The sequence below is a fragment of the Schistocerca americana genome, chromosome 2, assembly GCF_021461395.2.
Source record: "Schistocerca americana isolate TAMUIC-IGC-003095 chromosome 2, iqSchAmer2.1, whole genome shotgun sequence".
In the NCBI taxonomy this organism is placed as follows: domain Eukaryota; kingdom Metazoa; phylum Arthropoda; class Insecta; order Orthoptera; family Acrididae; genus Schistocerca; species Schistocerca americana.
The window spans coordinates 484080464-484106898 of NC_060120.1; the positions used below are offsets into that span (position 1 = coordinate 484080464).

General features: G+C 44.5%; 1 protein-coding gene across 1 annotated transcript in view; it reads left to right on the plus strand.

Annotated features, from left to right (window-relative positions):
- The first annotated feature begins 401 nt into the window (after positions 1 to 401).
- Positions 402 to 26435, plus strand: part of LOC124594114 (Holliday junction resolvase MOC1, chloroplastic) — a 1166819-nt gene continuing 1140785 nt past the window's right edge. Inside the window, exon 1 of the mRNA XM_047132471.1 lies at positions 402 to 453. The gene's annotated coding sequence lies outside the window, so the exon portion shown is untranslated. The remainder of the gene's footprint in view (positions 454 to 26435) is intronic.

Genomic DNA, 26435 nt, shown 5'->3' on the forward strand with positions numbered 1-26435 from the left:
GAAGAATTTTCAGAACAGTATGAAAAATGCAGAATAGTATGACATATTGGGCCATAGAAAGACAGACAACAAACGGCAATGGGCAAAAGGGTATAACATGACATTCGTCGACTATAGACGTTTAATTTACTAATGTTGCAATTCTCTCGTATTTTTTATAGATGAAGATATTAAAACGTAACATAACTATGAAAAACGGATTTCTCACTTCTCTTTTCAGAATTAATCGGCTAATTGACTACATGATCATTAGCGACGGAAGGCTGTTCCACAGATTTCTTTTCTTAACGTTACGCTTATTGTCTTTTAGGAGACTGTATGTTTCAAGTAAAACATTTAAGAAGGTGCTCGCTGCCCATTACAGCTGGTTTCTTTGTTTTCTTGCAGGGTTTGTGATTGGCCGGTGATGTTCCTGAGCATCCAGTCGCTGAAGCCCGCCTGAAGAAACAGCAGGTAGGCCTATGTCAGTCTGCACACGTTGTTTGTGTATGCAATAGACCTCTGCTGTCTAAGAGACAACAACCGTCCTGCTATTTATCGTTACATGTTCTAAAATAGGCTCAGCAATCTGCACAAGGAAGTATATTTTAGCATCTTCTCCCTCATGGTGTTGGAATGGAGTGACATCTTGACTGTATCTTTAACGGATACGATGAATTTGCCAGTTTGTGTTGCGTCAGTCACCATTATAATTCTTTATAGTTTTATTTTTGTTTATTAGATGTACAGCACTGTTGCAGGGCATTTTTCCTTGGAAACTGGCCTTAAATTAAACATTTAATTGTGCGACGATTGTTTTAGTTGTGGATGTGACAATCGCCGCACAAATTTGGGTTATCTGATGATGATCGTATGGCGTTATTGGCCGGGAGATCTGTCGCTTTCAGGTCTTTTGTATATGGCGACACTTCGGCGACTTGATGAGGATAGCATAAACACCCACTCGAGCAAAGAAAATCTCCAACACTTCCTGGAATCGACCCCGGGATCTTGGGCTCTAACGGTGGTGACGCTAACCATTAGAGCACGTGCTGAGGGTTACCTGATAATGTAAGCTATTGTCCCAAATGATATAGGCCACCCATCCAGTAAGGAAACGGCAGCAAAACTGGTGCATGATTTAGTACAATAATTTAGCGTTCAGTAGCTGTACTTCAAGTAGAAGTGGAGACTAATATTTCATCTGCTCTCCATATGTCGTATAGTGGCGCTGCCAGCTTGAGTGACTTACGCACACTTAAAATACGAAGAAAGATTTGTCAGTAATAAATGTAGTTTGCTTTCACAAGTAAACGTTCGACCACGCGAGTGTTGTAATGGGTTTATTTTCGTTGTAGGTGAAGAGCGAATGTTAACTTTGATTAAACGATGGTTCAAATGGCTCTGAGCACTATGGGACTTAACATCTGTGGTCATCAGTCCCCTAGAACTTAGAACTATTTAAACCTAACTAACCTAAGGACATCACACACTTGATTAAACTATTACGTTAGGAACCAGTGTGTAGACCTGTAAGAACAAGTGTTTCACATCCATCTACTGAAATAGTCGACCGGTCCTTTATTCCAAAAGATACATCTCTCCATTTATGACTTCTGGATAGAGACCGGGGGTTGATACAGAAAACTATTTCCCAACGTTTCGTCTCAGACTGTCATAGGTAAATGGGCAACTGTCTCAGGAGCTATTTTTTTGTTTACAGTTATTTCAGATCCCTGGACCCAAATGGACGGGGAGGGAGGGGGAGGGGGGTTCCAGCGGTATAATATTCCGCCTTTTAGCCAATGGAATTTTATAAAGTACAACAAGAATGAGGAAAAAACCTTAGAGCTGTTCCTCTATTTTAAATTAAAATTCAAAGTCAGAAGCTATATATATATATATATCGCAGAATGGTGACATTTTTGTGAGAAGAAACACTAAAGCACTGCACTTTCACTTAAAATCTAAAGGACGTGTATTGGGCGAGAAGTGGTTCGGGAGGAGACAATATGCTCCAAAACGTAGGGACCAGGTAGGTGGGAAAACTGTGGAGATGAAGGTAGGGTTTGGGGTGGATATTAGGATTACGGAAGGCTCGAAAATAGAGGGCGAAGAGGAGTTTGGTGTGTGGGTAAGGTACTGGTAACAGGAGGAAAGGCGTGCGATTGCATGGAAAGAGCAGTCTTGATGTGGAGTGGGATAGGTAGAGAAGAATTGAAGTTGATAGGAGGAATAAATATCGGAGAGGATCTCTTTGTGTGGGAGAGGGAGTTGTTGAAGTTGCTTTGGGATCGGATACGGAGCGTGTATAGGTGTAGAACTGTGGGATGTGTTTATAAAGGCGCGAGCGCCTTCCGAATTGATAGAGCTGTATAGAGGACACCACCTAACGCTACGTGAAACCGACTGCGTGATTACCTCTGCTGGCGCTGTCGTTCTCTATTAAAAGTAATCGATCGTCATTTTGTTGGCCCAGAGTCAGTATCCATATTTTGTATAACTTACCAGCTTCATCTGTTCTGTTAAATTCGATATAGTGTGTGTAAATATGTGGGTGTTGTGTGATGTCCTTAGGTTAGTTAGGTTTAAGTAGTTCTAAGTTCTAGGGGACTGATGACCATAGATGTTAAGTCCCATAGTGCTCAGAGCCATTTGAACCATTTTTTTGTGTAAATATGTATGGTCTCTCACTAAATGCGGGCATGATTAAGAATTGTCTTGCCATAACACTAGTTTCACTGAATTATATTTTGCGGTTTCCATCTCGGAAAGCATGTTTTCTACTGCCGATTTATCAGTTTGTCCCAGGCGGCAGTTCCTTTTGTGTTCGGAAATGTGGTTAGAATGTGGAAGCTACTTTCCGACGTCACTAAACAGTTTCATAGAGGATAATTCAGTTGTCCCTACCACTCTCGTTTTATGCAGTCAGCAATGTTACAGCTGGAGTTCCTAAAACAAGCGCCAGATTTTCAAATTCTCTCGCTTGCTACGTTCAAATTATTAGTCCTAGCCGGCCGAAGTGGCCGTGCGGTTAAAGGCGCTGCAGTCTGGAACCGCAAGACCGCTACGGTCGCAGGTTCGAATCCTGCCTCGGGCATGGATGTTTGTGATGTCCTTAGGTTAGTTAGGTTTAACTAGTTCTAAGTTCTAGGGGACTAATGACCTCAGCAGTTGAGTCCCATAGTGCTCAGAGCCATTTGAACCATTTTTTATTAGTCCTACAGAAAAAAGATGAGCAGTACCTTTTTATAGCAAATTTTGTACTTGCTTACGTTTCCGCTGGTGGTCTTCATTTTCGAGTTATTCAAGAAAAAGGTACCAAAGTGATCTTCAAAAATACCTCCACTCCACACTCATCTCTCACCAGTCAGGATTTCTAGTACGTTGTTTGTGGTACTCCCTCCTACCACTGTACAAAAATTTCCGGCTACACGAACTATTCCCGACATTCGAACTTTATTGTTCTCTGTTGACTCGGCTGTTACGCCACCAACATAGACGACTACTTTGATAGCATTATTATCTGAAACATGCCCGTGACAGTAATGAACGAAAAATGACTTGTAAGCGTTACTCTAAAACTAATTACGTTGACAGTTCGATCCAAACCTAAACTTTACAAGCACAGTGGTTTCGTAGTCAGAAGGCCTGACGAACACAGCGATTTTGTTTATTTTTTGCTGTTAAAATTCAGAAAACTGTTAGGGAAAAATTACACAAACGTCATTTTTACAATTTGTAAGTGCTCCAATGAGCTGGCGGCCTAATAATGTCAGGCGATGAGGGCCAAAAATGGCGAATGCGGGAAACGATTCGTGCAGTCGCAAATATTTATACAGTGGTAAGAGGGAGTGCCATGAACAATATATTAGAGATTGGAGTGTAGGATTGGGGTATGTTTTTCTTGAATAACTCGAAAACCGTGCCCTCCAGCGAAAACTTATGCCAGTACAGAACGTAATGAAATTAAATTTCCTACAAAAAGCTCCTGCTCATTCTTTTTCCTAAATTAATAGTTTGCGCGTAGCGAGCGAGCGAGCGAGCGAGGCCAGCTATAATATTTCGGGTTGCATAAAATGACAGCGGTAGGGGAAGCTGAATCACCCTGCCTCTCAGTCCGGAAGTTTTAATTGAAATAAACACACTACACGCTGTATGAAGTCAAACCTCTGTTAAAGGGCATACTGAGAAGAAGTTGTTAATTCACCGAGAGGATATGTTCATAGTCTCACTTTCCCTCTACTCTAGTAAGCTCTCGCACTTAGTGTTATTCTGTACAATTATGCCACTAGATGTTAAGAATCTATGAATCTCTATGAAGTTGTAGTCATTGCTGTAGTCACTGCTACACGATACCAATTACAGCTACAAACACCCAATTCACACTTATCCACAAAGTTCCCTGTCCTGCGGCTGCAGCTATCTTAAGCTCTTTGGAATAACGGTTTCAGATCTACATCTATATCAACATGAATACTCTGCAAATCACATTTAAGTGCTTTGCAGGGTGATCATCGAACCACCTTCACAATTCTCTATTATTTCAATCTTGTATAGCGCGCGGAAACAACGAACATCTATATGTTTCCGTACAAACTCTGATATCCCCTATAATTATCGTGGTGATTGTTTCTCCCTATGTAGGTCGGTGTGAACAAAATATTTTCACATTGGGAGGAGAAAGTCGGTGATGGGAATTTCGTGAGAAGATTCCATCGCAAAGGAAAACGCCTTTGTTTTAATGATGTCCAGCCAAATCTTGTATCATTTCAGTGACACTCTCTCGTATTTTTCGTAATAATAAAAAACGTGCTGCTCTTCTTTGAACTTTTTCGATGTACTCCGTCAGTCCTATTAGCACGACCTCACACTTTTCGTTATTTAGTGTCTCCTGCCAATTTTCGCGCCATTCAGATGTCTTTTCTAAATCATTTTGCAATTTTTTTATCTTTTGATGACTATTAGACGATAAACGGCAGCGTCATCTGCAAACAACCTAAGACGGCTGCTCAGATTGTCTCCCAAGTCGCTTATATAGATAAGAAGCAGCAAAGGTCTATAACGCTACCTTGGGGAACGCCAGAAATCACTTCTGTTTTACTCGATGATTTTCCGTCAGTTACTACGAACTGTGACCTCTCTGACAGGAAGTCACAAATCCTGTCACATAACTGAAACGATATTCCATAAGCACGCCAGTTCACTACATGCCGCTTGTGTGGTACAGTGTCAAAAGCCTTCCGGAAATCCAGAAATACGGAATCGATCTGAAATCCCCTATCAGTAGCACTCACACTTCATGCGAATAAAGAGCTAGTTGGGTTTCACAAGAACGATGTTTTATAAACCCATGTTGAGTGTGCGTCAATAGACCGTTTTCTTCAAGGTAGTCCATAATGTTTGAACACAATATGTTCTAGAATCCTGCTGCATATCGACTTTAATGACATGGGCCTGTAATTAACTGGATTACTCCTACTACCTTTCTTGTATATTGGTGTGACCTGTGCAACTTTCCAGTCTTTGGGTACGGATCTTTCGTCGAGCGAACGGTTGTATATGATTGTTAAGTATGGAGCTAATGAATCAGCATACTCTGAAAGGATCCTAACTGGTATGCAGTCTGGACCAGAAGACTTGCTTTTATTAAGTGGTTTGAGTTGCTTCACTACTCCGAGGTTATTTACTTCTACGTTACTCATGTTGGCAGCTGTTCTCGATTCGAATTCTGGAATATTTACATCGTCTTCTTTTGTGAAGGCATTTCGGTAGGGTGTGTTTAGTAACTCTGCTTTGGCAGCACGGTCTTCGATAGTATCTCCATTACTATCGTGCAGAGAAGGCATTGATTGTTTTTTGCCGCCAACATACTTCACACACGACCAGAATGTCTTTGGATTTTCTGCCAGGTTTCGAGACAATGTTTCGTTGTAGAAACTCTTATAAGCATCTCGCATTGAAGTCCGCTGTAAATTTCGAGCTTCTGTAAATGATAGTAAATCTTGGGGATTTTGCGTCTGTTTAAACTTGTCATGTTTGTTTCGTTGTTTCTGCAACAGTGTTCTCACCCGTTTTGTGTACCAAGGAGGATCACCTTCGTCGTTTGTTAATTGCACCCGATACTATTTCTCTGAATTCAAGCCACATCTGGTCTACGCTTATGTTATTAATTTGGAAGGAGTGGAGATTGTCTCTGAGGAAGACGTCAAGAGAATTTTTATCTGCTTTTCTGAATAGGTATATTTTTTGTATAGGTTTGGAGGATTTGGGGTTTACAATGTTCAGTCTCTCTACAACAACCCTGTGTTCACTATTCCCTGTATCCGTTTTGATGCTCGGTACTAACTCAGAATTATTTGTTGCTAAGAGGTCAAGAGTGTTTTCATAACCGTTTACTATTTGCGTGTGATCATGAACTAACTGCTCGAAATAATTTTCGGAGAATGCGTTTAGCACAATTTCGGATGATGTTTTATGCGTATCTCCGGAATTAAACATATATTTTCGCCAACATATCGAGGATAAATTAAGGCCACCACCAACTACTATCGTATGAGTCGGGTACGTGTTTGCAATCAAACTCAAGTTTTCTTTGAAACTTTCAGCAAATGTATCATCTGGAGGTTGGTAAAAGCCTCCAGTTATTATTTTATTCCGGTTGCCAACAGTGACCTCTGCCCATACTAGCTCACAGGAAATACCTACTTCAATTACGCGACAAGATAAACTACTTCTAACAGCAACAAACACGCCACCGCCAACCGTGTTTAGCCTATCCTTTCGGAACACCGTTAGGTTCTTCTCAAAACTTTCAGCTGAGCTTATCTCCGGCTTTAGCCAGCTTTCAGTGCCTATAACGATTTGATCATCAGTGCCTTTTATTAGCATTCCAAAGCTCCCTCTTCAGCTTCGAATGGCTTCGTGCAGTGTTGCCAAAGCTTCGCTATGGTCCTCTATCTCTTTGTCACACTGACACACCCAGCACTGTATCACGATGATTAGGCGGCTAGAGCAGTCATCTGGATTGTCCTGACTCGGCTGCAACCTGTCCGCTTCTCGGTTAGGCGGGCTTCTTGAAGGGGTGTGAGCAGTTGCGGACACCAGTCGGCGCTGACCTTAATCGTGGTCAAAATGTCGTGCAAGCTATTGAATCTGATTTTTCACTTGCTCCACTATCGCCAGTCTTCGAATACTACAACGTCCATTTCTCCTACTGTGGTATACACCACTTCTAACAAACACCGAACAACGCGCTCCAGTACGCGGCCGCCAAATACATCGCTGGCCGCACTTCTCTGGGCGGCCCGCTGCTTCCATCGCTGGCCGTCTTCACACGCACGCTCCCTTACGTGGCCAAGAAATACATCGCTGGCCGCACTTCTGCGGGCGGCTCACGGCTACCATCGCTGGCCGCCTTCGCGCGCGCGCGTTTGTCAGCACACAGCAATTGGCTACGCCAGAAAACATTGCGATTGGTTTTCCCTGGAAAACAGCGACCCCAGCCGACGGCTCCATTAACTAGCAAGCCTTACATAAACCCGGCCGCCGCTGCAAACGACAGTTCTCATCGGGAAGTGCAGTACGCCGTGTTCCAGCTGCTTGTGGATGACCCGCCGCACCACTCGAGGTTACCTGGCTGCTCGGCGGAAAATCTTGCGACTTCACTTGGAGAGACTGGACTTCACTGGACTTGGGAATAATTACGGGACGTGCACCACACCATGCTCATTCGGACATTGGTATAACCAAACTTTAATTCTGCATACTTCTGAGTGTGAGCCTGGGTAGACGCTTGGCTAACATAATTGTTAAAAAGTGATTTGTGATTTAATAAACCAGACTGAAGAGGTTATTGTGTTATTCCTGGTTATAACACCTACGAATTTCGTTTCCTCACAATGAGGCAGTTTGCTGCTTCGTTGGTCGTCTTTCAAACTTTTTTGACCACACTGGAAGTGTGTGCAACACCAAACCACCCTGGAAAATGATGGTTGTAGCGTTATTCTCCTCTAAATGCTTAAAGCCACTTCACTAGTTGGATGCGTTTTTTGGTTTGGGTCTTCAAATGGCTCTAAGCACTATGGGACTTAACATCTGAGGTCATCAGTCCCGTAGACTTAGAATTACTTAAACCTAACTAACCTAAGAACATCAAATAGATCCATGCCCGAGGCAGGATTCGAACCTGCGACCGGAGCAGCAGCACGGTTCCGGACTGAAGCACCTAGAACCGCTCGGCAACAACGGCCGGCGTTTGGGTCTTCCATCGGCGTGTTATGGTTTAGTGGCATGGCGATTTCAAACACATACCTGCGAACAAACAAAAAATTAATTACAGAACTTTAGTTTTTCGAGACAATAGTTGTAACTGCTTGAATATACATCGTGAGGTTCTGGAACGACGTTTCCAGAGAGCTCCATTCCATCGCTTCCATTTCAGTTTCGAACTAATTGCTGCTCAGCAGGGCCCTGCTTACGTCAGTGACGCTTAAGCCCTCATCACAAGGGACGTGCATGGAGCGGAATATCCAACGTCACGTGAGACAGCGCCGTCAGCACACGGGACGATGTGGTTAACGTGATTTCGCGCTCTCAGATCTCTTCAGTGACAATTGTCCGCTTTATTTGGCTCGCAAACCGTACATTTTATTCACAAAAACGGACGCGCGTAAAACTTATATGTTAGCTCTATTAAAACACGCATTTCCTCCCTTCTCCATGTGCTAGCTATATTGTTCTGCCTGCTGTATTGTTCTGCCTGTGGTATACATAAATAATAACTTCAGTATCCGTGAACACGTAATAAGACAAAAATGAAAATTATATGGCCACCCAAGAAGGACATCTGCTTATAAAATAACACCAAATCGAAGAAAGTCACTCCTGAAAAAAAAAAAAAAAAAACGCACTTACGTTTGCATAACATGAAATATTACAGAGATTATTTCTGATAATTTCATAAGAAAGTCCCATAACCTTTTAAAAAATGAGAAGATGGAAAAAAAATTGGATATAGCGAAACGCAAACCCCGTACCGGTCTATCCTCTGTTCTGTTGCGTGGCGTGTCTACTAACTATGCTCCGATGAAGCTCTATGATCAACCTTGTTCTGTATGTACGGTCTCCTGAAGGCTTCAATAGCCGAAATCTCATTGACATTTAATTACAACAAATCGTTACAAGAATGACATATTTTCAAGAATCTTCAATATTCTGTTGCCTTAAAATGGTTTACTTTCATAACGCGCGAGTTATAACACGAAAATGACTATACGAAATTATTTAACCACCAATATGCCGGTTCTTGTAATTTTATTACAATAAATCGTACCGATAACGATTCGTTCTCGAAACATTCAATGTGCTGGTGCTTAGAAACAGCATGTGTTGATGAAATGTGAAGTATAAGATAAAACACATCGAATATGGGTTCCACTGAACACGACAGATACTGTACAGGGTCTCCTTTATTGCGTGTAACGTAGGGAGTGTTTTTGCTTCCTATTGGTTCTACCTTGTATTGTGTGTTAACCGGGGGGCCTATAAACAACGGAGAGGATCCGTCCCCGCCGCAGCTGCAGTGGTCCACAACCCCACGACGACTACCGCAGTCCACTTCACCCCTCTGCCGCCCCACACCGAACCCAGGGTTATTGTGCGGTTCGGCCCCCGGTTGACCACCCGAGGGAACGTCTCACGCCAGACGAGTGTAACCCCTATGTTTGCGTGGTAGGGTAATGGTGGTGTACGAGTACGTGGAGAACATGTTTGCGCAGCAATCGCCGACATAGTGTAGCTGAGGCGGAATAAGGGGAACCAGCCCGCATTCGCCGAGGCAGATGGAAAGCCGCCTAAAAACCGTCCACAGACTGGCCGGGCGGATTCGTGCCTGAAACCAGGCGCTCCTTCCCAATCCGGAAATCCGTGAGTTAGACCGTACGGCTAACCGGGCGCGCCTTGGTTCTACCTTACTTGACACCTTGCCAGAAATATTTCGGGAGTTATTTTGTGTTTCAAGTGGCGAAATTATTCCTAATTGTGAAAGAGCAGGAAGTGACGTCGCGATATACGTAGAGCTCCACGTTAGCGTCAGGTAGTCGTCCTTCCAGGGTGACGGCGGCTTTGCGCCAGTGTCCACGGCCGCGGCCCGTGCACAGTTTCCGCTTGGCCGCCCACTGCACTGCGCAGCGCCGCACGCCTGCGACCTGAGCCGGAGCACACCGGTACAAGCCGGGCGGTCCGCGCCACGTCGGGCACGCGACACTGTCCAGCACTTCCTGCCAGAGCGCTGGGGTGGGCACACGCAGGCGCAACCACGCCGTAAGCGATCAGCCGCTGTATTTCTGAAGTGATTGCAGGGCCGATGGTTCAGCTACAGGAAAATCTGTTCAGACGTAGATCAATTACACAGCCACAACAGGCTGTAAAAATAGCTCACTTTTGGAACTGGACAGATTAGAGACTGACATTAAGTGAATCATTTAAAGGTATTGACCGGGAAAAGGCATTCAATAGAGTGAACTGGGGCAAGGCTTCCCAACGTGTGGTCCGCGGACCCCTTAGGGGTCCGCCGGCTCTTTCTAGGGGGTCCGCGGCCACCCTACGCCAAATCGCGTAAAATAATGAGTAAAATTATTGAATAAAAATGTGAAAATCAAATGCATCACTATTTTTTCGTGTGAAAAACATGTGTACTTTTACTTCAGGTCGTATTCCCAACCAGCCTTTTCGGTTTCTAAGTGAGAACGCATACATAGTTTAGTGCCAGAGAATGCGGCTGCTCTGATCGACTGTTTCGCAACAGTACGGGGGTCGTTTGTGCACCGGCTCACTTCGGTAGATGCGCTGAAAACTTTTACGCATGCGCGGAGCGAGCTTTTTCGACCAATCACAGCGCTCGCTGGCACGTATGCGGCCGCAGGCATCATTGAATGTTAAACTTGATTTGTCATTGCACTACCTGTTTCATAAGTCGATTTTTGACCTTCAAGTTGTTTTCATTCATCTCTAAACCAAAGACTATAGATTCTTCTGAGGGGGGCGGGGCAGGGGGGTAGTCGGTAACATGGAACTTGCATTAAGAAGCTTTCAGTTCCCATGGGTTTCGCTCTGAAATTTAAAGTTACTGTGCTCTTGACTGACTAGAGCTCCGCCATGGATTTTCGACTGAAGAAGGGGTCCACCAGCTGAAAAGGTTGGGAAGCCCTGAACTGGGGTATACTCTGTCCGAAAGGACCAACCAACCACCGTGTCGTCTTCAGTCGCATGGCGTCGTTGGATGCGAATATGGAGGGGCGTGGGGTCAGCACAGCGCACCCCTAGCCGTTGTCAGTTTCCGTGAATTGGAGCCGCTACTCAGTGGTCAACTAGCTCCTCAGTTGGCGTCAAGAGGCTGAGTGCACGCTGGTAGGTCAACAGTACATCGCGGCCCGCATGGTCATCCATCCAAGTGCCAACCACACACGACGGCGCTTAACTTCGGCGATTTGACTGCAACCGATGTATCCTACAAATCAGAAGGGGTACGAGTACCAGTCTAGGTTGCATACTTCATAAATCAAGGCGGCGCTGTTAAATCAGTGCTAATGGGCGTCCGTCTCCGCTGTAGGTTCAAGTGGTTGAAATGGCTCTGAGCACTATGCGACTTAACTTCTGAGGTCATCAGTAGCCTAGAACTTAGAACTAATTAAACCTAGCTAACCTAAGGACATCACACACATCCATGCCCGAGGCAGGATTCGAACCTGCGACCGTAGCGGTCGTTCGGCTCCAGACTGTAGCGCCCAGAACCGCACGGCCACTCCGGCCGGCCGTCTCCGCTGTAGTTCCACGAGTGCGACAACTGCGGCGCTGTGGTCGCTTCACACTCTTCGACTCGTTCTCTCTCACTGAACCATGCAACAGTGTGAGGGTGGTCGTGCAGTAGCGTTCTCGCTTCCCACGCCCGGGTTCCCGGGTTCGATTCCCGGCGGGGTCAGGGATTTTCTCTGCCTCGTGATGACTGGGTGTTGTGTGCTGTCCTTAGGTTAGTTAGGTTTAAGTAGTTCTAAGTTCTAGAGGACTGATGACCATAGATCTTAAGTCCCATAGTGCTCAGAGCCATTTGAGCCAACAGTGTGAGGCTAGTTGTGACTTCTTGTTCCTACCGAAGATGAGTACACTATCCTGCTGCTGTGAGGTAACACTGAAGACTCAAAGTAATCGATTATCGAGATCAGATGACGATTAACGAAGCTGTGTGTTACGAGGGACTGGAGGCATTGGCAAGTTCAGCACTTATCAGGACACTGGTCATCAAGCGTATGTACGCTAATGTTCATTTAGAGGGATTTCACTTCACCCCTCCTCATACAATTATCATTGTATTTCTGAAGCCATACCACTCCTGTTACTGCAAATTCCTATTATCTCAAGATAGGATAGAAGATCTTTTGCTTCATCTTCGAATCGCACAAATTTCTTTACGTGTCATTTCGTAATCTGAATATCTGAATGTCGTGTTTTTGATGTGAGATTTGAGAACCAGTCTTAAGGGAACGAAAACTGCCTTAACACGCTGTGTGGCTGGCCGTACGAACAGCCTTTAACTAGAGGTGAGGAGTTTTTCCCGGTCCGACAAGAGACTCTTTGGTACGTGGTATTTATACAGGCCTGTAGTTGAATATCAAGATTTTCTGGATCAGATTCCAATCTGTTACACTCCGGGCTTATGAAATTTTCTGCATAATTGGGCGCGGTCTGTAGTCCAAATTCTGCCAGCGAAGAAGGAATAATGGAATGGAAGGCGGCTAGCTGTGCCGAGGACACTCCTGGTGTAAAACAGAGGACGCCCGTCCGACATGTTTCCCGTGGGCCGTTTTTCTCGCCGCCTCCTGGGGCGCTGCGCAGCCCGCGGAGGTAATTTCGAATTTAATTTGGGCCGCGCGCTGACGAGCGGCCGCCACCGGGCTGTAAACACCGGCCCCTCTGATTGTGGGCCGGCCCAGCCCTGGCGCCGGCGAGGGTCGTGCCGGGGACGCCCGCTGTCTCCGTCTGCCAGATTATCTCGTTATCCTCCTCTAATAAATATAGTCCGCCGTTTCATTATCTCCAGCCTGGGCGTTCAATTCTGTAACGAACCAACACACACTGTCCCATTTCTTTCGGTGACCTCGTCTCTCTTACGGACTTCATTTGCATCCACACCTTTCTCGTTGCAGCTGCGTCTGATTGTAACCTCTCACCTTTCATACCGGAAGCTACATCTGGACAGAAATTTTCTGCGTAACCGTCGTCAGTGTTAGTGGAGGCACCGAGATCTGCCAAATTACACGATCTAACTCGGCAGTCTTTTCAGCGCGTTTAGATGACTTTCAAACTTCAGGTAACATTACAAAACAATCGAACACATCTTCTTCAACTGGAACAGGTGGAATACTTCGACATCCTCAAATGTTTTTTCTGTCACATAGCTCCACATTATTTACAATTCAGAGAAGACTTAAGCCAACAGCTTGGTTTTGTTGCTCCAAAAACTGATTTGATGTAGCTCTCCAGGCTACCTTATTCTATGTAATTCACTTCACCTCTGTGTAGCTACTGCAACTTGTATCAATTTGCACTTTCGTGCTGTATTCCATCCTTGGTCCCTCTCTGTGGTTACCGTTTGTATTTCAGGCACTTCCCTCCACTACCAGACAGATGATTCGTTGATGCCTCAGACGTGTCCTATCCCTGGCCTTCTGTAAAGTTTGGAAGGTAGGAGACGAGGTACTGGCGGAATTAAAGCTGTGAGGACGGGGCGTGAGTCGTGCTTGGGTAGCTCAGTTGGTAGAGCACTTGCCCGCGAAAGGCAAAGGTCCCGAGTTCGAGTCTCGGTCCGGCACACAGTTTAATCTGCCAGGAAGTTTCATATCAGCGCACACTCCGCTGCACAGTGAAAATCTCTTTCTGGAAACCTATCCATTCTTTCAGTCAGTGCGTCATAAACTTAGTTTTTTTCCAATTTAATTCAGTAACTACAGTTTATTCGGTCTATCCATCTAATTTTCAGCATTGCTCTGTAGCACCACATTTCAAAAGCTCCGATTCACTTCTTGTCTGAATTGTTTATCGTCCACGTCTCACTTTCGTACAAGGATACACTCAGAAAAGTACCTTTAGAAAACAGTTCTTAATATTTCATATTCGACGTTAACAATTTTCTCTTTTTCAGAAATTCTAATTTTGCTATTTCCGGTCTGCATTTTACAGCCTCTCTCCTTCGGCCGTCGTTTGTTAGTTTGTTTCCAAAAAGCAAAGATGGCTATTACTTTTAGTGTTTCATTCCCTAATCTAACTTCTTCAGAATCGCATGATTTAATTCGACTACATTCCGTTACCCTTGTTTTACTTTTGCTGATGTTCATCCTATTACCTCTTTCCAAGATACTATCCACTCCGCTCCAGTTCTCTGACAAAATTACAATATCATCGGCAAACCTCAAAGATTTTGTATATCTTCTTCATTATAAATTTCTGTTGAGTTTCCTTCATATCTTACTCAAATTCAAAATTGAATAACATCGGAGTTAGACTATAGTGCCGTCTCACTCCCTTCTTAACCACTGCTTCCGTTTCATGCTATTTGTGCATAACTTTCGCTGTATGTATTTTATTGCTGCTGACCTAAAAATTTTGGAGAGTGTATATCAGTCAACAATGTCGAAAGCTATCTACAAATCTAGAAAAATTATAAACGCAGGTTTGCTCTTCTTTAATCTATCTTCCAAAACAACTTGTAGAGCCAGTATTGCCTCGCGTATGTCGACATTACTCCGGAATGGTAATTGGTCTTCCCTGAGGTAGACGTCTAACAATTTTTGAATTTGCTCTCGGCGGCCTCTGATTGGCCGTCAACATCTAGGTGGAATGTTATCAGCAGCCGGTGAAGACGCTAGCCCATTCACATGAACAAGATACTTGGAAGTTCAAATGGTTCAAATGGCTCTGAGCACTATGGGAGTTAACATCTGAGGTCATCAGTCCCCTAGAACTTAGAACTACTTAAACCTAACTAACCTAAGGACATCACACACATCCATGCCCGAGGCAGGATTCGAACCTGCGACCGTAGCGGTCGCGCGGTTCCAGACTGAAGCCCCTAGAACCGCTCGGCCACAGCGGCCGGCTTACTTGGAAGTGTCCTGTGTCAAATAGAGCTCTTAATTTTCTAGAATCCTTGTCATTTTCGAGACACTCAGGTTGGTGCTGTTTTTCTCTCGAAAAGCTATAGGAGACATTTGGAAACTGATCCAGGTTCCACCCGTATTTGTGGATATTGAAGGAGCAAACGATAATGTTATAATTTCCTTAATATGGGAAAGAATGATAGAGATTACTCTGTCCTGCAAATTCCTTTATGGCATAAGCAAATTTTTCATGGGAAGCACTCTCCTCTTACGCCTAAAAAAAAACTATAGGTCCATGGTACGCCAGCGTCGGTCTTCCGTAGGAATCGATATTAAGCCCGGTACTGTTTAAAGATTACATGACGACCATAGAAACCAAGCTGCTAAGAGCTAATCAAGTACTTCTGTATGCTGATGCTCCATCTCCATCTACATCTACATCCATACTCCGCAAGCCACCTGACGGTGTGTGGCAGAGGGCACTTTGAGTACCTCTATCGGTTCTCCCTTCTATTCCAGTCTCGTATTGTTCGTGGAAAGAAAGATTGTCGGTATGCCTCTGTGTGGGCTCTAATCTCTCTGATTTGATCCTCATGGTCTCTTCGCGAGATGTACGTAGGAGGAAGCAATATACTGCATTACTCCTCGGTGAAGGTATGTTCTCGAAATTTTTAAAAGAAAAAAAAAGAAAAAAAAACCTTACCGAGCTAATGAGCGTCTCTCCTGCGGAGTCTTCCACTGGAGTTTATCTATCATCTCCGTAACGCTTTCGCGATTACTAAATGATCCTGTAACGAAGCGCTCTGCTCTCCGTTGGATCTTCTGTATCTCTTCTATCAACGCTATCTGGTACGGATCCCACACTGCTGAGCAGTATTCAAGCAGTGGGTGAACAAGTGTACTGTAACCTACTTCCTTTGTTTTCGGATTGCATTTCCTTAGGATTCTTCCAGTTAATCTCAGTCTGACATCTGCTTTACCGATGATCAACTTTATATGATCATTCCATTTTAAATCATTCCTAATGCCTACTCCCAGATAATTTATGGAATTAACTGCTTCCAGTTGGTGACCTGCTATATTGTAGCTAAATGATAAAGGATCTTTCTTTCTGTGTATTCGCAGCATATTACACTTGTCTACATTGAGATTTAATTGCCATTCCCTGCAACATGCGTCAATTCGTTGCAGATCCTCCTGCATTTCAGTACAATTTTCCATTGTTACAACTTCTCGATATACTACAGCGTCATCCGCAAAAAGCCTCAGTGAACTTCCGATGTTATCCACAAGGTCATATATATATATTGTGAATAGTAACGGTCCTACGAGACTCCCCAGCAGCACACCTGAAATCACTGTTACTTCGGAAGACTTCTCTCCATTGAGAATGACATGCTGCATTTTGTTATCTAGGAACTCTTCAATCCAATCACACAATTGGTCTGATAGTCCATATGCTCTTACTTTGTTCATTAAATGACTGTGGGGAACTGTATCAAACGCCTTGCGGAAGTCAAGAAACACGGCATCTACCTGGGAACTCGTGTCTATGGTCCTCTGAGCCTCGTGGAAGAATAGCGCGAGCTGGGTTTCACGCGATCGTCTTTTTCGAAACCCATGCTGATTCCTACAGAGTAGATTTCTAGTCTCCAGAAAAGTCATTATACTCGAACATAATAAGTGTTCCAAAATTCTACAACTGATCGACGTTAGCGACATAGGCCTATAGTTCTGCACATCAGTTCGACGTCCTTTCTTGAAAACGGGGATGACTTGTGCCCTTTTCCAATACTTTGGAACGCTAAACTCTTCTAGAGACCTACGGTACACCGCTGCAAGAATGGGGGCATGTTCCTTCGCGTACTCTGTGTAAAACGGAACTGGTATCCCATCAGGTCCAGCGGCCTTTCCTCTTTTGAGCGATTTTAATCGTTTCTCTATCCCTGTCATCTATTTCGATATCTATCATTTTGTCATCTGTGCGACAATCTAGAGAAGGAACTACAGTGCAGGCTTCCTCTGTGAAACAGCTTTGGAAAAAGACATTCAGTATTTCGGCCTTTAGTCTGTCATCCTCTGTTTCAGTACCATTTTGGTCACAGAGTGTCTGGACATTTTGTTTTGATCCACCTACCGCTTTGACATAAGACCACAATTTCTTAGGATTTTCTGCCAAGTCAGTACACAGAACTTTACTTTCGAATTCATTGAACGCCTCTCGCATAGACCTCCTCACACTACATTTCGCTTCGCGTAATTTTTGTTTGTCTGCAACGCTTTGTCCATGTTTATGTTTGCTGTGAAGTTCCCTTTGCTTCCGCAGCAGTTTTCTAACTCGGTTGTTGTTCGACGGTGACTCTTTTCCATCTCTTACGATCTTACTTGGCACATACTCTTATAATTCATATTGTACGTCTGTGTATACATACCTACGCTACCAGGCTTCAAGGACCAAAGGAAGTTATGAGTTCAGCAACGTCCCAGTTAGAAACATGGTTGGCGTCTAAAGGGTTAAGGCTTTCAGCTCTCAAGACGACTGTCGCTAACTTTGACAGGCAAAGGATATTTAACACTGTAACAGCTTTTACCATTTTGGGGGAGGGGGGAATAGTGATGGGTGGAGTGGCTGATGATTCCTACGATTCCTGCCCCCCCCCCCTCCTTCGATCTTCAGCTGTACAGCATTATCATAAGGCTGAAAAAGATAAACCGAGAAATGCGAAAGCTTCGTGAAATCTAGTGTTCCTTCGTCCAAGCCACTTGTGTTATGTATGTAAGTTCAGGATCTATGGTAAGATCACGTAATGCAGGCTCTTGCTTCATCGGAGAATTCATCAGTGTTGCAAGAGTGGTGAGACAGATTCGAAGTTCTGCTGCGTCCGGCGACAGTTTCACCGTAAGGCCGCTTGGCGCACTGACTTTTCGTAGAGATGGTAAAACAACAGATGCGAAACATTGCTCCATTTCATTTAAACAGCTAGCAGAGCTCGCAGAGAAAGCTTTGGCGCACTCGCAATATCATAAACATCCAATATGGCAATAATGTATAATTAAGGCGGCTGTCAGATGCGTGGGGCACGCACGAGTCGAGAGAGGAGCGGCCGGGACTTTTCTGTTTGAGATGCCAGTGGGCTCTGCAGCCGGGTGCAGCGTTCTCATTAAGGCTATGGCGTGCTCCTCTGATGTCTGCTTGTGGGGCAAATTATAAGCGGGGCGAACCTGGCGCGCTTTCATTTAGAGTATTAGTTAACAAGGGAAGCGGGGAGAGGCTTCCATATTTACAGCTCAATCAGCGGAGTAGTGCCCCGTTGGCGCGGGGTCAGTCGCCAGACGGCCCAGCCCGGGCTGGGTCTGCCTCCCTTCAGGTTAGAGACCGTGCGCGCCTCCTCCTCGGTCACCGTGATTAAATCCGCGTAAATAAATAGAGAACCATAATGGCGGCAGCTGATTATTCCTGCGTATCGCAGCCGATTTTAATCTCGCCCATTTGGAGTTGTTAAGAGTAATTCCAGTCCGCTCCAAGGCGGACGGCGCCTGGGAGCCCGTGGCACTTTTCTCCCCTACCCCCGCTCCCCCCCCCCCCCTACACCACCCCTCAAGCCCTCTCTTCTGTGGCCAGGTCCAAATTTATTTGCGACTGCCGACTCCGAATATTTAATTACACCGGCGAAAAGTGGTTCCTCTCGTATTTAATAAAATGCCCGACGGCCATAATAAGCGCAGCAGTGGTGGTAGGAAAAATTAAAAGTGAGTATCGGAGGTTGGGAGTATGGGGAGGGGAGGGGGGGGGGGGGTTAGGAACAGTAAAGGGGAGGATCAGAATGGTACCACTGCCGTGCGTCACGCAATTTAGACTTCCGAATCCGATGCGGAGGACGTCAACGCGTTCGGAATTAATTAATAAAAGCACACCCGCCGTTGTTGTGCATGGCGTGCAGGATAAAGACCGCGATGGACTCTCAGTTTGCGTTCCGCGAAGTGCAGCATTCATTTGCACGCGCTGACGACGACGAACCAATTATATGTCAATTAACGCTTTCTGTCTGACGCTCACCATCGATTCCATGTGTATAAAACGCTATACTGGCTATTTTCCGGATTTTCCATTTAAAATCTTAATGCAGCTGTTGGCTAAATCACTCTAAATGAATAAATGAAACTGTTTTTGTACGAGTGATGTGTTTCCGATGTTAATAAAAGGCTTCCTTAAATAAATGGCCAGTATACCACTGGCGACACAAACAAAGGTGATGCTCCCTTCGTTTAACACTTCAAGAATTCCCGAAGCGTTCAGCTTCACGCTTGTGCACTAGAAAAACTTTCAAAGATTGGTTTAGCATGGTACTGAAAACTTCTATTACAAACCTCTGGGACGTATAGAGGGATCTGTGTAGACAATGATTTGAATAGGAATTCTTATACAAACATGTTTCTTGAGAAACCGATAATGTTCTTCTGTGAGCGGTAATCCCTGTTGTTATTGCGGACCATCAGTGGAAGAGAAGACACTAGATAAGCAAACACTTATGAGTCAATACTGTAGGTAATCACATTAATTAGTAGGTAACGAATGTAGTCATTATGAGTGTGACAAGTATTGCTATTAGTCTTTCACTCAGAAGACACGGCATTGTAGAAGTTTAGGTGTTCATCTCCGTAGCACCGAAACATTTCTAGTGAGAAGCTCCTATCCAAAATGCTGTCTACTCGGTCTTCAAAATTGCTCTCACAGCGCATTAGGAATCTCTAAACTTGCTGTATTTCCAGACTCTCAGTTTTGTTTATTTTTGCATTTGTGCTCTTGTCACATTTGGGCAGCCCGATTGCGTTTATGGGCCTTTCACAGTTTACTAGCGAGTGTTCCATGTTATTTCGGGCGAACCACCGGACGCCGATAACTTTATGCCGCGTTGTTTTGGCAGAGCCGGTGCACCTGGAAACCAGGACCTCTGCGCTGGAACCGTGCCACTAAGCTACTGACACCCAGCAGTTCTACCGAAATTTAATGGAACGTTCTAACCACCCGGAAAATCTCAAATCTCACAATCAGATCACGGATCAAATACTTTCTCCTTTCACGGAAAATAGTCTGTGTCTCAGCTGCAAGTAGATGCGAGGCAGTTTCAGTGGTTTTCTCCAGTGTAGGGCCGTAGTCTTCAGCGATTTCTGGGCACATGTCGGAGACTGGATCCCAGTTCGTAGCGAGATGTGAAAAAACTCACGCATTAATTATTAAAGGTATTTAAAATCCGCCTGTACAGCGACAGTAAGTATATGTGTAACCAAGCATACGTGTTTATTTTTATTAACATAAACCATTTCTGTGATCTGTAGCATATTTAAAATCTGGTTTGCTTTTTAAACGTAAAAACAGTTCGTTACAAAAGATACTAAGTTGTGATTTTTCTGCATTTTATATAAGGATTTGCTTACACCTGTGTCAGCTGTTTGCACATTTTATAGAAGTTCCTCCGTCTGGTACTGCTGTTTTTTTATTTTTATTTATTTATTTATTTATTTTGCATATTTCCTCTGTGGTTTGCATCAGTAAACGTTTCTTGATGTGAAATATGCCAACATATAGCACCACTATTTGTTGTTTGCGTACTTATGACTAAATGCGTCCTTACGTGTGTAGTGTTACCACTTTAACAGTTAGTTTTGGCTTTCACATGATCCAAAAATGTTCTCTTTAACTGTGGTTTCTCATAAAGTATATTCTATCGCTTTAATTTATTCTATATATGTTTCGTTACAGACCACTGTCAATGTGTTATACGAATAAAACGAAATGCATCTGATGATGTTCGAGTACATACTTTCTTGTAGATGCACAGCTGGAACTTAAATGGCCTTAGTGATTTTAAAGCATCTGTGGAGACCGTGACCACAAAAATAAATAATTATATGCATTAAATTTGCAATGAATTCTCATTAGTTTGAAAAAAAAGGGGGGCGCGCAAGAAATAAAAGCGTGTTTTGTCCCATCTTTTCAGAACCCATAAATGTTCTACCTTTTATTTTCACATACTGTAATTCAAGGCTACATTTATTCCATTAATACTCAGTCATTTTTAGGCCTTATACTGGCCTTTACCGTGTTTCCATCTGTGGAAATATCATGCATGTGCTACAACACCAAGTAGCCCTGCAGTATGTCCTGCTGTAGTATCTTCGACAACTGATTGTGTGCACTTAACTGAGAGATAGGACGACTGCAAGAACGTACTACCTTCAAGAAACAAAGACTTGTCCGCAAAAAAATCTTCTTGCGCTGATTCCACAGTTACTTTCTATCAAATATAGAATATTCATCTCCGCGTACGGCTCGCATTCTCAATCTCTATAAACAGCTCGTTTGTCCCCGTAGTCTACAGACGATAGATGTAATTTTTTAAATATCTTGTGTTACACCGCGTACGTATTTCTCTGAACACCTTCTCGCTTTAGCGTCAAAACTTTTAAAGCTACCTTTTTTAAATTTTAATATTTTTTAGATCGCCCATTACAAAGATGCGTACATCCACAAACTTCATGGCCACGTCTTAAGTGGATCTGGATTTTACATATAGATAGAAGTAGAAAAAAAACAGAGAAAATATTAAAAACTGCGTGCTCCGTGCGGTCATACACCACGTACAGTGGCTCTTACAGTAAAATCAGTCCTCTGTTATTCAAGCAATTTGCGACGTCAGCAGATCAAGCAGCCGTTCTTGTAGACTGTTGAATCACAGCGAGACTGGTAGCAGATCCTCGCCTGCAGGTGAAAGTTCTGCACCCGCCTCCGACTCCCATCGGACTGCGGCCCCCTATTATCGGTCTCTCATTACGGGATCATGCTAATGCGAAATTACATCCTGCATAATATATCCGCTTTCGAATTTACGGCGCATTATCCTCGCACTACAATGTAATCGCTTCCGTGTGGAAAGTAAACTCACGCGTTTCTCTTCGTTTCACCATGTGAGGTGTCTTGCAGGTGCTGAAGATGTACTTCAAATAAAAAGTGTACCTCTCTCCTCATCGGTACCGTTGTATTATTTTCTTTCCTTTAATCAACTTTTGATGGGAACAGAACTTCTTAGATCCTTCAGTTTTCAAAAAGTTCTGCTGAATACTAGATATAACACTTTCTCCAACGCTGATGGCACCTTGAGAACCGGACAAGAATGTGATCTCTATGTTTCAAGGCTTAATGGTCAAATGCAATTGTTATGTCAGGTACTGAGTGGTTATAATTTACGTGCAGCTACTCACTGAGATCCGGTGTGGGCTGTAATTGATAGACATTGTAATGCGTTAATGCAGAACCGATTTACGCTGGAAAAAAATTAGTTCCATTTTTGGCCACCATATGCAAATTGGGCACTGTGAATGCAAGAAAGACGTGTGGGAATGTTTCCTAATGTGATGCATTAGGAACAGGACGTGAGTAGAAAAGGTCAAACTAATGAGAAAGGCATAATGTTGATGTTATTATTAACTGCCGCTTACACAAATTGTTCAACTTGAGTACCAGAGATGTCCGTGAGATGCTGTACAGCACCGGACTTGGACCTGGTGGGTTGAATTGGAACTAGTTTTCTTCCAGCGTAAATCGGTTCCGCATTAACACACTAGAATATCTACCAAGTTTCCTGCCATACGATGATTACAGCCCACACTGGACCTCTGTGAGTAGTTGCACTTTAATTATAACCAGCCAGTACTTTTCGGCCTAGTTGGTACAGAGCTACCGAAAGAGAAGGCGAAGTGGTTGGCACTTTGTATTCCCGTTCAGGGAGACGGCAGTTCCTAATCACCGCCCAGCCGTTCACATTCTGAAAGACAGCGGTTCAAATAGGCGTCCAGCCATTAAGGTTTAGATTTTTCTGTGGTTTTACTACATGATTAAAGGTAAATGGCGGTATGGTTCTCGTCATAAGTATACGACCGGATTCCAACGCCATTCTTCCCCTTTTTGAGTTTGTGCTCCGTCTCTAATGACCTCGACTTCGATCCGACGTTAACCCCAATCTTCCTTGGTGCATTGGTGCAGCATTACGCAGACGTCCCATGAGAGACGAAAAGGCGGATCCTAATTCGCTGAAGCCAGATTAGGAAGCCGGCCGAGTGAGAACGGACACAGGATTGCGACGATCTTCCTCTTCTTATTGCGGGAAGTCGCGAAAGGAAGCGTCAGCTATTGCGGGAAACGTGCGCCAGGCGAGGAGCCTGTCAGCGAAGGATACTTTTAACTGACGGATCTGCAACAATTTCCTGAAGTTCCTCACAGGTAACATGAAGGTTTACCAGTCCCACCAAAATCCACGAGGTGAGGCTGAGTAATCACAACTCTGGCAACGCTGATACGTGCACTGTAGTCATGTCATTGCTCTCAAATGGTCCGCCCCGATTTTAATCTGCCAGGAAGTTCTATAGAGACCAAAAGCCCTCAGATTAATTGGAAGGTGGTGTGGAAGACGATTCACGCGGTTACACTGGACACAGACGTCCGATACACATGGTACATCACAGTCAATGGTAAACAGATCACCCGATCACGCCTCCACAAGATAAACATGGCGGAATCGCCTCTATGTGTAGACCGCGCGATGCCAGACACGGACGAACACCGTCTCACATGTAGCGCGGCAGAAGACGTATGGCGCTTGGTACGACAAATTTTGTCGTATTTTCTACGAGTGACTCCGGAACACATTACACCTCGGTTTCTACTATTTCCGGATCAACAGTATTTCCCGCGCGCCAAGACCAACGCTGTCACGTGGATCCGTGCGCATGCGGTACACTACTTATTTCACGATGGACCTAAAGATGTATTCGACTTTTGGAACTACCTACAAGAACGTCATTGCAAGATCGCACGGAACCCAACATACAGACAGTATTTTTCTAATTACTTAGGGAGTGCCCTACGCGACCCTCCAAGCAGCTGGATCATCAACAGGTAGGAGAAGACACCCATTGAGTGAGCTGACAAGACTAAGTTCGATTCTCGGTGGAATAACATACAACATACGTGAAGACGTACCTGGATGATGAAGCGTAAGGAGAATAGCGACACACCCTTCTGCATCATGTACGCAGCACTTTGTTTTTTTTCGTCTTCCCCATATACATTACCTCGGTGTAGGACCGTGCCGAGATATTGTTTTCTTTACTCAGAGCACAGTGCGGTGCAAGGTACATTTATTTTTGTTGTGTTATAAAGTAAACCCAAATTAAGGATATATTAAAAACAGTAAATAAAAATAAATAAATAAATAAAAATTCCCACAAAAGATTTCCGCTTACCATCCTTGATTCCTTGACGGGTGAGGGGGACACTGTGACCAGGCCTCGGGCTACGACCCCTGATCACTCTGCCCTCCCCATCCAGCGCGTAGGTCGCTCAATGTGGCGTCGAATTTAATAAGACCTGCACCACTCCGGCCGGACCTGGCCCGTGCGGGGCCTCCCGGTCAATGACGCCAAGCGCTCATTTCTATTGCTCTCAAATGAACTCCAGGATGCGACCACCGGGATCCGGAAGCGTTTTCTCTACAACCACTGCACGCATTTCATATTGCATGTGTTTGGACTATTGTGCTCATATTTTCACTTCTAGACTGTCACAAGAGTTTCTTGTATCAAAACATTCACCTCACAGCCGGCCTTGGTGGCCGAGCGGTTCTAGGCGCTTCAGTCTGGAACCGAGCGACCGCTACGGTCGTAGGTTCGAATCCTGCCTCGGGCATGGATGTGTGTGATGTCCTTAGGTTAGTTAGGTTTAAGTAGTTCTAAGTTCTAGGGGACTGATGACCTCAGCTGTTAAGTCCCATAGTGCTCAGGGCCATTTGAACCATTTTTGAACCATTCACCTCACAACGCTGGATAGCTTCTCAAAGTTTGCTGCAGACCCTTTCTCTAAACATGCATAATAATGTTACATCGATTGCTACATCAGTCATTCAGTCGTCGTCCGGCCTTCCAGTTTTAGATTTTCCATGACTGCCTAAAGTCTATTAAGGAGACTGCTGCGATAATTCTCTCTTAACACGATGGTCCATATGACTCCTCATCCCTCCCCTATCCCAAACTGTGCTTCAACACTGGTCTGCTTTTGAGGCACAAATAGATTTAGACGGTGTACGGTAGCAGACAGTTTCAGCGCGTAACTTTATACACTACCTGATCAAAAGTCTCCGGACACCTGTTAGTGGACATTAATGCGGGGTGTCTAGGGTGTGTTCACCCCTCGCCTTCATGACAGCTTTAACCCTGCCGCGGACACTTTCAACGACGTGTCTCAATGCCTACGGAGGAATGGCAGCCCATTCTTCTTCGAGAGCCGAAACCAGACAAGGTAGTGACATTGAACGCTAGTATCTGGAGCGAAATCTACGTTCTAACTCATCCCACATTGGTTTCAGACCGAGCCTGTTGGCCGGAAAATGCATTTTAGCTCTGTTATTGTCCGCAACTCATCACGTCACAGCTGCTGGTTTATGACAGGGTGCATACAAAGAACCATCATCTCATAAACGTTCGTCTGTGTTTCGCAGTACACGACGCTGTAATATTTTTCATACACTTTCACATTTAGCGTTTCCTTAAGAACAATAAGGTGACTGCCTCTAAACACGAAAAAAAGGCCCGTACCGTAACACCACCTCCTCCACACTTCACGGTCGGTACTACACAATAGAGATGATGAAAGGTAATATTATCCCGGCTTTCGCCAAACCCAAACGCTTCTGTCGGGCTGCCACTGGGTACAGTGTACATCACCTCTTAAAATCACTCGCTTCCAGTCATCTAATGTCCATTGGTGTCGCCATGTACATCACCTCCAGCGCCGCTTACCACTGACTTCAGAAATGCATGGCATAAGAGTAGCTGCTCTACGTTGTACCCTATTCTTTTTAACTCCGTACACACAGCTATTTTGGTAGCTGAACAGGTTGTACGACTACGTAACGCGCAAGTGATTCCATGCGATTGTTTACAACCACTCTCCACAATGCTCGATGGTCCCTCCCCGCCAGAATATGCTGTGGTCTAGATACAGTTGTGGTTGTACCTTCGCGTTTCAGCTTCACAATCACACTACCAACAGTCGTCTTGGGCTGCCTTAGAAGAGCTGAAATGTCCTCAATGTATTTATTATTCCGGCGGCATCCAATAACTAGTCCACGTTCAAAGTTACTGAGCTCTCCTGACGGACAGATTGTGCTGTTATTGCGTCTCTACCGACTATGCAATACTCATCGCCTCCTTTTATACTCTTATGTTTATACTCTCCCTCTCGAGAGACAC